This window comes from Pezoporus occidentalis, unplaced genomic scaffold (genome assembly GCF_034315485.1).
Source record: "Pezoporus occidentalis ecotype Australia unplaced genomic scaffold, CSIRO_AGI_Poc_V1 ctg11, whole genome shotgun sequence".
NCBI lineage: Eukaryota > Metazoa > Chordata > Aves > Psittaciformes > Psittacidae > Pezoporus > Pezoporus occidentalis.
In genome coordinates, this window is record NW_026912886.1 from 8,859,024 (window position 1) to 8,873,738 (window position 14,715).

At 39.3% G+C, this 14,715-nt stretch overlaps 1 long non-coding RNA gene across 1 annotated transcript in view; it reads left to right on the top strand.

Moving 5' to 3' along the window:
• The window catches only part of LOC134167104 (uncharacterized), an 80,860-nt gene extending 66,670 nt beyond the window's left edge, over positions 1-14,190 (top strand). The window contains exons 4-5 of the long non-coding RNA XR_009966074.1: positions 6,548-6,612; positions 14,054-14,190. This is a non-coding gene — a long non-coding RNA (uncharacterized LOC134167104). The remainder of the gene's footprint in view (positions 1-6,547; positions 6,613-14,053) is intronic.
• The last annotated feature ends 525 nt before the right edge of the window (positions 14,191-14,715 follow it).

Genomic DNA, 14,715 nt, shown 5'->3' on the forward strand with positions numbered 1-14,715 from the left:
TAAAATCCCCAGTAAAAGCCTCCCTGCTTTATCTAGAGCTCATTAGAGAGTTTAAAGAAAACCCAATGTCGTGTTTAAATGCTTTTTCCTCCTCAGTTTTATAGATAGTTAAATGGCACACAGGTTGTGGCTGTCTCAGCCATCAAAAGCTAAGAAAGGAGGTTAAAAGACCCCAGGGATCCTTCACATTAATTACTACCACTGTCAGTTGGTGTGAAACTGTTTGGGCCTTTTAGAAAGGAAGAGAGTGTAATTTGTGCTTTCAGTTTGGGCTGAAATAAATCCTGCACGTACTGATGGTATATACTCACGTGTAAGAAAGACTAATTTGTTTCCACTGAATTCTTGCAGTTAATCTGGAAAAAAAATATGGGAAACCCCGTCACCCTACCCCAATAATTCCAAGTGAATTTTAGCAAGCTGAATTGGCAGAGTCTGTAAAAACTGGCTTGAATTAATTGGAAGCCTAATCCACGGAAATTAGCTAAAAAAATGCATTATTCACTCCAGTGTAGCAGCAGGGAGGAGAAATGAAAGAAGCAGAGGAAAAGCAAGCAGCACCTAAGGCAAAGGGCTGTCATTTGAATTTCATAATCGAGGGTGAGACAAAGACACCTCTTTATCCAAGTAAAATACCTTCTGAAAGTGCAAATCTGAAGAAAATCCAAAACTATGCGGTGTGAGCACTGGGGCTGGTTGGGCCCTGCACCTCCCGTCACTTACAGTGATGCACAAAACCAACCAAAGTGAAATGAAGTTTCCATAGCAGTGCAGCACAGTTTATGGGTTGCATTTGCCCCACAGTCTGCCACTCAATTTTGTCTTGTATTGACAGCCTGCTGAGAGAGACACATACAAAATAAAATCTGAGGTGCATCACAGCCACAGGAAGACTAGTTTGAAATCCCTTCCCACACCTGCATCACACCCCATGTGATGGCACACCAAAACCAGACATTATATGCAAGCTAGTAAACACCTGTATGCATGCAGAGAGGTGGCAAAGGTTAAAAGCTAGTTAGAAATTATCTGGAATACAAAGATGACAGTTATCTCAACAACTGGTGATTATCTTGCACTACATAACAAGTATATCTCAGGATGCCAGAGAAAAAGAATGGGAGCTGGAAAGAAAGCAGGTGAAAGCCTGTTTGTAATTTTTAGCTGAAAAGCTATGGACTGTAGCATAATCTTATCCCTTCTAGTTATGACTGGAGGTGTTATAATTAGGAGTGACAGCTTCAGATCAAGTCTTCTCCAGAGAACTCTTTGAGGCTGTTCCATTGAATGGCCCAGGTCCTGAGCAGGGCAACGCTGCTAACATTGACACAAGATGGGACAATGGTTGTCCACAGGTTTAGACAACTGAACGGGCTCTCTGGGCTGAGACAAGTGCCAGGGCTGAGCACACTGGATCATGTTGCTGAGCAGAGAGGAGCAGAATTAACCCTTTTAGTAGCAGCTCACTCACCTTCTGAATCCTCATCTTAACAGTCCCTGTCCTTGTAGCTTCACTTGGCTGCTTGTCCTAAAATCTTCGGTACCATTTTGCACAGTCCTCATTCTTTTTGACAAGTTACCATGTAAATCTATCTCAGAAAGGTGCAGAGTTTGCCTACCAGAATTTGGCACGTTTACGGCAGGGGTTCAGTGTTTCAAAAAGGGGCCAAATAAAGGAAGTCTTCCTTAGCGGTGGGGAAACTGAAAATAGTCTCATGCTTGCAGAAATGCCAAGTCCTGTTTTCACCCTCAGCAGAAGCACAGAGAAAGTTGAAGCACAGACATGGCTTATTATTTATAATCAATGTTGCACCCCAACACACTATGACCTGCCTTTTTGGCATTGCCATATATGTGTTTTATGATGTGTAATCCCCCAGTGTCTGTTTCCACCTTCCATAAATTGAGCTCTACGCAGACATGCTGCAGGGCTGTACATAGGCACGGGGAGGAGAAGGAGGCTGTGCTGCCTCATAGCTGCTCCCTGCACGGCTTGTAACTCATATGTAAAACTGCTCCTCTGCTTCCATGTGCACACCTTGCAGGGGGATGTGGAGGTTAATGAATTGCTGTTTGTGAACTGCTTGAGGATCTTTGGATGAAAGTGCAACTGAATATAAAATGATTAATTTTGTGGTTTGTGTGGTCCTCATACAAGGAAGGATAATCATGGCCCTCATCTACCTTCCCTGCTGACCTTCACATGCACATGTATTGTTTCTTGCATTCCTCATGAGGAGCAGGTAGGGCAGAAGACAATTTTATCATGGCCTGAACTATTTGCCTTTTACTAGACTCTTTTGGAGAAGGTGGCTGCTTCAGAAAGGCTTAACGTTTCAAAGATTGTAGCTGACTGATGGCAGTCATGCCTAACACAGGTCATTTGAGGTTTGGTGATGGGATGGGATACAGGTGTGTCATAGAGCAGCGATCCTTTGCAAAGAGCTAATGAAGAGCCTAATTGCTTAGACTGATTAGCTAACTAAGAGCAGCTGCTGGAACTCTGAATGCCCTAGTCAAATAGGGGGCAGGAGGAAAATGCACAGGGCTGCTCCAGGAGACACCAGAAAGGAAATGGAGGAGGTGGGATGCTCTTTGAGGAAAAGGCACAAAAGTTACTGCTATTCACCAGGTATTTGTGTGCTGAAGTTGGAAGAGGTGTAGAGTGGGGCTGGGATAGGCTTTTCCCACTATCAGCCCAGAGGACAGCTAAAGAGAAAAAGGATGAATAGTGAGGTTTGTAGTTGGGCATAGCCTTTGGCTCGTTGGTCTTTGCTATATGTAATTATTCTATTTTGTTCTGGAAAAGATGAGATTTTGGGCTTTGTAATAGAAAAACTTGTGGATTTTGTGCCCAAAAGGTCATATGTGTAAATTGCCTTTGGGAATACTTGGGACCCTTTTGCAATTTAAAACTCATTTGCTGTGAAAACTCTGTAAGCCTCTCTGCAATCTCTAATATGTTTGATGAGAAAAATTATGTATGGGTAATGATCTGAGAAGCTGGCTGTGTGTCTGGTTACTCTGGAAAGTAACTTCTGCTCTAGTTTACAAACCATCAGTTAGAAAGCATTTGCAGAGATCAGTCTGCTCTTTATTCTTCTCTCTGACAGTGTACAAATTTCTCTTTTATAGAGATTTTTCTGTCTCAAAACCAAGCACAAAATCATAATTCAGAGGCCGAGGAAATTAATACCATTGTGGTCCTTGTTTTCTACTGTATTAGCAGTCCTTCTGTGTGTATGTAGTACTAAGGCTGTTAGGAAAGCAGAAGAAAGGGCTTCATCAGCCACCTGGATGGGCTCTTTCTTATCAGTAGATACAGTTGTACCCTGGTTCTTCTGATCAAAATCCAACCAGTAATGTCTAGTTAATCATGGTTTGACTGCTACAGTCTATCAGCTTCCCACCAGTTTTGTATGTGATAAAAGCCTTGGCTATTTTTCAGTTTCCAAATCTAATTGCTAAGGCAAGACTGAGGTTTTGTTTTGCTTTTTATATAATACCTTTAAACAAAGGAAGGATTAGTTTTCAGGTGTTTTTCTGGTGGTGTGCTGTGATTGGGAAAACGCTTGCTATTTCCCAGGAGCAGTCAGTTAGTAATATTGAAGTGTTTTGCACTTGTACTCTGATTTTACAAGGAACCATATGTTGAATTCTATACCAGTTACTTGCTTTAAAATCACTTCACTGAAATTTGGCATAGAACTTATCATTAAAAGGGGAAATGATAATGCAGTAGCATTCAGTGAATTGTGTGCCTACAAATGCAGTATAGTTCACAAAATGCTCAGATCACTGCATAGCTGCTTGTCCTGTGAAGGCAGCAGTTGAAAGCTGTGCTGCTCCTCTTTTCCCAAGAATGGTCAGAACCTGCAAACTTGTTTTCACAATGACAAGGTAACCATTAGACATTAATGGAAAACTCACGTGCAATTGTGTTGGGTTGCAGCCTTAGAATGCCTGGTTATGATTCAAGGATTTTTTTATTTAGTGGTATTAATTTGAAAGGCTTTTTGCTGCAGGATCAGACACTAATTACAAGCTTATAGATATGAGCTTAGCATGGTACTTGGAGATATATTGTCATTTGTTGAGGAAGGAACCTAGTCTGCTGTTTTTTTTAGTTCTGTTGGACAATAAGATTAGATCTTGAGAAATAACGTATTTATAACCCTGTTCCAAGCTTGAATCAGGGTTGTTGGGGTTTATACTGCAGATTCTGTCACGTTCCTGGAGCTTTCTAACCAGTTTCTGCTGGCACTTGGGACTAGGGTGCAAAAGTAGAGGGGTAGTAATGTGCTGCAGTTGTACTGCTTTGGACTGTGCCTGCATTGTTCTGTGAATGCTCCCTTCCATTGCAGGGGTGAGATGGGTAGTGATGGATAACCTAAACTAGTCAAAAAACAAATGGAGCCTCATGCACTGGGCAAAAAAGAAACATCGGCGCCCTGAATGTAAGGAAAGAACTTTGTGGGGCAGCTGCTGATGTGGGTGAATTTTCAGGGCTTTTGCTGTCCCCTGCAGATCACAAAGCCCTTCCTCTTTGGGATGGTCTGCAGAACAAACATTTTGTGATTGCCTCTCTCTGAAGAAAATGTTACAGCAACAACAAAACACAGCTAATAAAGGAGAGGGAAATAGAGAAAAGGAAAGGTGAAGTGAGATAGAAAAAGAGGGTAAAAGACAAAGAGTGAAAAGGGAGAGAAAGGTATCAGATTTCTTTTGGCATTCATGTGCTTTGTATATAGAGTTTGAATATATTTCCCAGAAGAGGATTTCCCCTTGCATTTGCAATTCAAAGCTTCTAGCAAATTCCACTGTTTCCCTTGGCACTTCTTCAGCCTCTGTGGATTTTCCAGTTCTGCTTTTCAGATGCAGTGCAGTTGTCAAACTGGGGTTTTATTTTTATTTCCCTGAGGTAATGTGGCTTAAGATGTGTTGTGGCATTCCTGAAGATTCTGGTTCAAAAACTGAAAGGGTGCAGGCACCATGTTATCTTCTGGATTTCTGGTTTAATTCATGGTCCTTAGTACTTCTTGGATATATGACAGTGCTGGCTGTCTTTCTCCATTTTATTCTTTTCCGTGAATAAGAAGATTTGGGAATCTCTGTGGTATGGGTAGGTGGTGATAAACAGCTATTATATTCAGGTAAAAATACCACTACTGCAGTGGTTAGGACATGCTTGTAGAAATAAATACAATCAAAGGGGATGATATATTTGGGATGATGCATAGAGAAATAAGAGACTTGGTTACATCGATGTCTTAACAAAAAAAGCTTCTACCTCACATTGCAGCCAATTCCATCTCCCCTGTATGTCTATACAAAGTGCCCTTTTAGGCTAGGCCTTTTGAAATCGCATTGATGAGATAATAAACATTGTCTAAGAATGAAAAGTACAGATGATTTTTTCCTTTATTTATATCTCTCCTAGTGTATAAAATTCACAATTTTTAGCAGAGCCTTGCTTTACATGCATGCTGTTAACTATCTGTAAACACTTCATATTTGTCAAAGCAGGACTACCAAATAAAACTGTGAACTCAAAAGCCTGGATATCTGTAGAGAACTGTTATGGTGGGGAGCGGGGATGTGGCTCTTCAAAAGCCCACATGCAGTGAAGATGTGTGAAATTGTTTCAACTTGTTCTGAACTGAAGTAGGATCCTGCTAATGGATCCATTACCAACATGCAGTAAGGTTTTTCCTAATCACTGCTGTGATGGGCTGGTGAAAGTATTTGGGATAAGCTGCAGTAATAGCTAATTGTGTGTGGAGGCCCAGCAGCTTGACCAGGCAAAGGGTTTCAAAGGGCTGCATGGGAGAATTCACTCAACAAGAGGCCCCTTTCAGATACTCTCCAGGTTTGGAGCTCCTTTCCTTTTAGTACACATTCTGGGAAAGCACTTTTATAATCCTCCTTTAGAGTTATTGCAAGCTAATGCAGTGATGGTTCAATGAAAAAGCATGAAAACGGTAATGGAATTTCTTTTCTTCATCTTTTTTTCTTTCTTCCTTTCCTAATAGGCCCCTTTAGAAAGTCAGACCATATATGTAGAGGTCTTCTTAACTAGAAGCCAGATTTGGGAAGAACTGTGATAAATTACCAAAATGAATTTGAAAATAAACCTAGAAAGCACACATCCAAGTTCTAAATTAGTAATTAAAAAAAAGTAAATAGAAAATCAGACCTATAATTATTTGGTATCTTATGACAGTTCAAATAATGTTTGGTGTGATTTTTATAAGACTGAAACTTATTGGGCAGAAAGGGTATTGATAGGAAAAGTTTAGAATGCTGCATATTTCACTTTGAAATAGCTTTCTTATAAGAGAACTATAATGTAACGTTACATTTTTTGCAGAAAATGATTTTTAGTAGGCTATGTAAATGTTCTGGATGACCTACATATGAAATATATAAAAGTGCTAGACTGTTTCATGTAGCTGAAACTTAGCGGAAGCTAAGGCTGGGGGTGGAAGAAGAAGGCATTGTTTTTCTCTCAATGAGCAAGGATTTTTATTTTTTTTCCTTTTTTAAGGTTATTCAAAAATATTTTTGGCCTGCAAGTGTTTCTGTGTTTAGAATTGTTCCTGACCTTTACAGGTATGGACATTCTAGGGCTTTTCCTTGTGCCACCATAAGTAGAAAGGATTAATAACTTGGAGAAATGGGCAAATCTTATGAATTGGACATAAAACTTCCTATGAAGGCCTCTGTTTAGATATGACCTGAATTTTGCATGGATTACATGACCTATTCAAAGATCTCTGAAAACTATTATTTTCACCCTCTCATCCATAATTAGAATCTATCAGATGGTCAGTCCATGGAGGAAGAGCTGTTAATTCTCTATTTAACTCAAATGAATGATGAGATCTGAATTGCTGGTGTAAATTGGGCATATTTCAGAACACATGTGCATTGCATATACAGTGTGATTGTGTCCTTTGAAGAAAGCATTTACTGTTTCCCTCCCTAGACTGCTGTTCCATCATGGCCTATCTGATTGAAGTAATAGCTTTTCTTTGCTTTGCATTAACCACTTTCAGATTTGTGCTGAAACCAGGGCAGCACATGATCCTGCAGATTGTTCTGACAGCAAACATGCACAGAACGATTCACAGAACTGAACTGTATGTTTAAATTGCTCCAAAGTTATTGAATTAAACTTCTTTGCAGCTTGTTTCCTTCTTAATTCATTACTGAATGAAATATTACTGACACATCTTGGAAATTACCAAATAAAACATGTTGGGGGAAAGCAAATATGAAAAGTGCAGGAAAATCTTGCGTATATTACAATTCCCCTTATCTGTTATTAAATGCACATTGATCTTGCTTCTAGGTTATGAAAGCCTTTTAAAAACTTCACTGATTTCTCATGTTGTTGTTTTTTTAGATGGCTGCAGGAAGATGATGTCGGGTGTTACATTTTAGCTGTCTCAGTGGGTCAGTGTGGAACATTTTTGTTATGTTATGTGTACTTTATCTTTGGGATTAAGTTTTTTTTTCTAACTGTTCCTGCAAACAGTGGTTAAGAATCAAGAATCTGGAATGTTGCAGAGAATGATTTGGGGGCAAAAGATATAAAAATTAAGCATGTTTAAGATGACAAATAATTGCCCTTTTCTGGCTAGCTTTTAGGTTGAGGGAGAAGGGAATGGAAAAGAGCAGCAGAGAATGTAAATGGTTGTATTTTTTTTTGAGGGGGGGGGGGGTTAGAGCAGGGATGTAGGAGAGTGCCCTAGTCTCTAGGGCAAATGCTTGGTCAGGGAAATCGGGGTAGACTTGCTACTCTTCTCACTGGTCCGGTTAGAAATAGTTGTTGTTTGACAACTAAAACCTGCCAATTGAAAAAGCCAGAGGCAGTGTGGAGTGGAAAACTTGCACTGGTAGCTTCCAAGGATCAGACATACTGTGTCACTGTTTCACTCCATGTGAAACAGCCGCTTTGTTAGGAATAAAGGATTCTTTAACATCCTTATCTCAGAATACATCTAACTCCCATATCTGAAATTGCTGGAAAATTACAGCCTTTTGGTGGTTAATTTTAATTTTAGACATGTGTTTCAATCATAATAAAAGACAATATGTATTTAGAAATGTATTTTCCCCCTATCTTTATAGTTTCCTGGACACACTAATAGAGCACAACTCTGTTCCTTCACACAAATTAGCTAGAAATTTTGCTGTGAATTAACACAGATTTGGCTACAGATGGAACTGCAGGCAAGTCATCATCGTTATGGTTTAAACCTATTAATGTTTGCAACTGTTGTTCTAAATCAGATTGTATTCTAAGTAGGATGATGGTGAGAATGCTTTTGTGTTTCAAAGATCGAAGGAAAGGTATAAACAGCTGGTTAGCTGTGGCATGATTTAAGAAAATCATTCCCCCCCCCCCCATAGAACCCCTGCTCTAAGACTTCACTTATGCTTTGGGGGTGGAAAAGATTGTTCCTATTATCACTTGTTGTAGAACTATTATTGTAAATCCCAGTAGTGCTTATTGCCTGAGTTTCCGGAAAAATCAGATGGACTTGCTTATTTGACATGAATATTATAAACCCATAGTACAAATGCCTCTGCTTTCTCAATTACTTCTTAAATGAGATTTCTATTACTGAGCTCCCAGTTTAAACTATTTAGTCTGGATATCTACTCTTTTAATCCCTCCTAAATGTGACTGAATTCAATTGCATCACTTTTTTTCTTCAAGAACAGTTTGATAATAAATGTGGGGTAAAGAGCATGCTGAAAGGCTTGGGCAGGTGTTGGAAACCTGGGATGCTGAAGCACCATGTGTTTTGCTGCTGGTGAGATAATATCATATTTGGCAAACAGCTGAACATAGGAGGAAGTAAAGTTTAGCTTTGGCATAGATATCTGATGATTGAATTGGATAATGCCCTGCAGTTCTGGGCATTAAGATGTACGCTAGCTTCTGCACTTGAAACTCCTCTCGTGTACTTGACAAACTCTCTGCTATTCTGGTCTTGCTTGTATTTGAGGAGAGACAGATAAATGACTGTTTAAAAAGTAAACAAAAAAATACCCCAGGCTACAGCTCCCAAAGAGATTCTTCATTTTGAAGAGGAAGATTAATGGAGGGTAACTGTTTATGTATGGAATGTATTTTTGCTTTCTAAGCAGACTTCCAATTAAGTGGCATGATTATGTCATTTTTTTGGCTTACTGGGGCAAGCTTTGTTCTGCATTGGACAACACTTCTTTTTTTCTTTTTTTTTTTTCCCCAACTATAAATTTCCATCCTCCTCTGAAGTGGAATATTGACAAAGCAAGAGAGGGGTATTCACAAAACAAGCTGTCCATAAGCTTTGATATGGGAGCAATGAGTGCTATGTCAGAGAAACTAATGACAACTGAATACCCCTTCTGTTCTTGTCCCCAGTCCTCAGGAGTTCATGAAATGTACCTGTTGTAACTATTGTAATGCAGACACATACACATTTAGAACAGGTTTCTGATCATCAATCAGCAAGTAAGCAACCTCTGGTCTCTTCTGATCGTTGCCCATAAAGGTTTTTAAAGAAAGAACTGAGCCTCTTGAGAGGCCTTGGCTGATTGAGAGCTTTGTTATTTGTATAGCCACAATAAATACAGGACTGCCTCAAATTAGACACTTATCTAGTCATAGTGCTGGTATTCAAAACTTTAGGGCAGTCTGAGGTTAAGCTTCAAAGATGATGTATTTTGTTAGTATAATGCTGTTCAATATTAAAACTTCAGAATTGTAATATTGAATCAACAGGATAGGGTGTCCTAGATTTGATGGGATAAGCTACTGCATATAGGTCACATGTGAATGCGTTCATTTGATTATTTTAGGGAGCAAAGTCACATTTGACAGTTTGCTTCTGGAGGTTTGTTTTTTTTGTGATGAAATCTCTAACATCTGCCATTCAACTTGGCTCTGCCTGGTCAAGCAATGACTAGGAATTTTGCTTTGTTAAAGCAGTTACATCACAGCAGAGGGAAGATTGCTGAACTTGCAAGCTGTTATTTTCTGCTGTGCAAGCATTCAGTATTTCACATGATAACTTTAATAAACTTCATCACTCTGTTTAGAGTGACAAACCTACAGAAACGGATACTTAAAAAATATTTTTGGTTAACACATAACATGATCAAGGCAAGTTTCAAGCAGGTTAGTGGGAGGTGAGAAGTTTGCAATGTCCTGAGGCATCCAGTTCCCCTGATCTTTCATATGTGATGCTGTTTCTAGATGTAAATCTTGCCAGATAGCTACTGGCTTTTTATATAAACTACAGAAATGTAAAAGTGCAAAATAAAACTGATAAGCTGTATAAAGGCAAATTGAGAGTTGCTTCTGCTCTTCTCTTATCTAATTGCTGTATTCAGTGGTTAGCAAGATCTGTATTCTGTCTTTTCAGCTGCTGTGAACTGCTTTGTGTGTAAGCAGCTAGAGCTTAAAGAATATTTTTTTTTCTCTTAAGCAGATGTAACAAAACATTTCTGCTTGTTTTCTTTTTTAATTTTATGCTGGCTTTATGTTAGAGTTTGAGGTACGCAGAGGATGAAAACCTGAGCAGAGACTGGACTATATATAACAAAGAGATCATACATTGCCAAAGTGCAAGAATTAATTTTGTGCTGTTTCCAGATCATGGGGTTTCTCTTCTGCTAGGCAGTCTTGGGTGGCATGTATTCCTTTTATTTGAGAGAAAGACTTCTAGGATGTTACTTAAAGTGATGTCTGAAACCGTTTGTGTTACATTGGGAATGTTTGAGGAGATTTAGGTCTTCCCTTGTGAGGCTTTGGAATAAGAAAATGCAGGCTAGCAGATGGCAGTGTCCTCGAGACAACAAGCAGTTTAGGCAGGAGGGTCAGATAAGCTGGAGAAGAAAATGGAGATGTGTCATGCATCCTGCTGAGTAGGAAACATGGTGATACAGGAATGAGTGTACAAGTAGACCATCTTTCTGCAGCAGTCTTGCAGTATCTGTGACCTTTTCTGTGCCCTCTCTCTGGAGAGGATACAGAAAGGGACAGTGGGGATGGAGCAGAAATTAAATGTTATTTTCTCTGTTATGGAAGTCAATAATTGCCACCTTCCCCATGATGATGGTATGGTTTTAAATGTAGCTGCTCACATTTGGGGAACGAAAGTAAATGCCCAGCATGGCCCTTTTTTGGAGGTGATCTTGGAGTGTATGGTAGCTTTGAGGCCAGACAATATCTGCTGACGGCTGTTTATTCAATATGTCCTGTAAACAGAGGTAATTGTCTTGGGTGCTGTGATAGTGCCATGTGAAACTGGGTAAACACAAACTAGCTAGCCTACTAGGGCTTAGGTTAGTCTGAAGAATTTAAAACACAAGCAGAATGCATTCATGACAGCTTTCTAATTATTTTACTTCAAATGATTTAAGCAATTAAATTGTTCAGTTCATAATAATAGCATATGACAAATATATTAAATGTTGGCCCATGAGTGTAAAAATACCTCTTTGGAGGTTCCAATAGTCTTATATTTAACCTCTTGCTAATTAGTTCCTAATGCACTAGCAATAGCAGGAACTCTGTAACTATTCAACATTCACATTGAAACAATTAATTTGTTTAAATATAGCTGAATTCTGGTCTTCCTCGGTCTTGGGAGTATTCATGTTTTCTGGAGGGTGGGTTTTAATAGCTGTTCTCTCACTAAAGATATTTAAGTCATTTAAAACAGGTGTTCCTCTGGCTCTGATTTATGTTGAGCCTCCAAATGTATTATGATAAACAGCTAACAAGGAGAATGAAAAGATCCTCTTAATTTTAGAGAAACTAACTTTCACTCTGGAAAGCATTTGGAAAATTATGCTTTCTTTGTGAAACTGCAGCATGTCCTTTTGCAGTTCAGCTGAAGAGACACAGAATTTCAATATGTTTGGTGATGCTTAACAGCTCACTCTGCAATTGAGGAGATGTGTGGTATGTTATGTTCTGCTATGCTTGCTGGTGCTGAGCAGCAGTTGGCTTGCTTTGCCCTTACAGCCTTTCTGGGATTTAACTGTTCATGTTGCAGTGTGGCTTGCAGGAAGGGAGGCTTTGGAGAGGTGCCTGCAGCAGCAATTTGGCCTAGGGATTGCTGCATGAGAGGAGTAACCCCAGGCAAGCTTCAGAGGTGATAGAAAGGAGGATGACCTCCTGAGAACTCAGCTAAGACTGTATAATGTTTGCTGTGGGATGCCAACAGTTAGACTGAAGCTAAGGGGCAGTCCTGCAAGTATGAGTCAGGGGGATTTGTTTTTAACCTATTTTAATCCAGTTCACTCGGTACACCTTAAAGAGTTGGCAGTGCCTTAAGGAGCCTGCTGTATCTTTGGCCATGTTTATTTTAAGAAAAATGGGTATTTTTGGGGGGGTATACTCGACAATAATTGTGTGTGGCAATTCTCAATTTCAAAAATCAAGATTGTCCAAAATGACCCCCCTTTTTATTTTTTTTTTTTTTTTTTCCATAGCCTAATTGAATTTCATGAGATTCCTTGACAGAGAGGCTGGGATTTGTCAGTGTTCTGCTTTTTGCTGCTGTTGGGCTGGCCTGTACTTGAGAAATAATATTTTGATGAAAACTAGAAAGGAAAAAGCTATCCCACACAATCGTCACATCTCACAGACTGATCCTCCTGCAGTTTCCCATTATCTTCCTTCTCCTAATTCTTACCTAGAAAGGGAATAGATGCTGCTAAGGAAGGACAAAGCCAAAATGGGGACACCAGCATTTGGAAGCTAGAAACCATTCAAGTTCCAGATTCGGCTGCACAGTGTGTTAGGGTGTTGTGCACTTACCATTGCACAGTTCTGTGTTCTTGTGTCTGGGAGTGTTGGGTGGGCCCTTACAAAATGGAAATGGTTGAAGGGATTCCTTTTTTCTCCCTCCCCAAGGTGAGGTGCCTGTCCCTTTGTCCAGTACCTGCCTAGGAGGTGTGAAGCTATCCAACTTGATTTTTGTGTGCGCTGCAGTGTCTGTGCTGCTCTATTTCTGATCAAGATCCTATATAGACTACTAAACTTGTATTGTCCAGATTACTTTGGGTGCAAATGAGATATGATCTGTCTTAATTCAACCCCAAGAACTGATTTATTAAAAAAACAAACAAAAAATCCAAAAAACCAAAACCAAGGTTGAAATTTGCAGGGTCACAGTCATAAGGAAAAAATGTGATTTTTTTTTTTTTTTTTTTCTATAAGAAAAGCACCACCAACAACCCCCCAATTGTTTTCCCTAAATTGATTGCAAATGTGCAAGTATAAGTAACATTTGGGTTTCTTTAACAAACTCCCAAGTGATTCAGCAGTTGCCAAGGTAACAGTGCTACTTTTAATAATAATAAAGCATATAAAATTTCCACATTTCTCATTGTCTAAGATAATGCCGCCCTGATGCTGTAATAACATTATTAGCATGTACTTTCTTTTGTTCATTGAAAAGCATGTCTAGTTCGTAAATCGGTTGTACAGTAGCGTCTAGCACAGTGGGGTTTGGGCTTATTAGGACTCCTGGATGCTACAGTAATGTGGAGAAATAATAAAGTACTTTTTAGCTCCCCATCAATTTCTTAGGATGTCCTCTTTGATTTTGCTTCCTGTAGCTGTCATTGTAGGATGTGGTTGCCTTAGATTAGTTGAATATTACTGTGATCTTTTTGAATGCAAAATCATCAGTGTGTTCTAAGTAAGTCCTGCAGATAGTCTTCACAACTAAGCTGTACCTCATAAAACATTGAGAGTACTGTTTTATTATTCATGGGAAGCTGTGTGTTGCTGAAGAAAACTCGGTTTCTAGTACTAAAATATTGTTGTTCTTGCGTCTTTTAGAACTGCTTTTTTCAAGTCTAAATGGATGTCTTCTGTTGTCTTTATTCCCCCCTCCTGAAACTTGAGCTTCAGCTGAACTTTGGCAGATAGCTCAAAGTTGTTTCTGTGGATATAAACCCCTAGATCTGGGTGGATTATTTGCATTCTAAATACTTGACCTCATGTTTCATTCCGAGTTTTCCACCTTTCTATCAGGATTTTGGCACTTTGCAAAGGAGAGAAACCTGTTTTCCTGCTTATCTCTGCAGTCAAATCTGTGATTTGAAGATCGTGCCTCTGTAGTTGTAGCAAAATGAGTCTTTTAATAAAAGGTCAAAATAAACATTCAAACCCCTTTCTCTGGAGATGTGGGATATGTTGTTTTCTTTTTGAAAACCTCCTATTTCTTTTAAATGTTTTTATTTTGAGGAAATTGCACTGAAATTGTGTGAGTAGTTATAGATGACTCTGTGCCACCAACTGGGATTCTTGTTGCATTGGGGGTACTAAAGTTTAATCTGTGTCTCAAGATGGGGATTATTTTAAATTTAAATAAAAAACAAATGAAGAAATGACTCATGGGCTGAAGATGTGAGATGTGGAAAGAGGAATCACTTCCCCATTTGTAGTCTTTGCTGGTACTGACACTGGCTGGTCATCTTTCACCAACACTTAGTGACCTCAGGGGGGAGGGTAAAGCAGATTTAGCTCACTGCAGGATTAGCTAATAGTTTCTGAGGTATAATCTGCATAAGTGTCTAGTTCAAAGCTAAAATATATGTGTGAACTTAACAGTTCACTATGCATTAGTCCACATCATGGAGTGCTCCTAGTGCATGTGGATGCAGGTTTTATGTGAAATAAGAAGCTGCTTTATC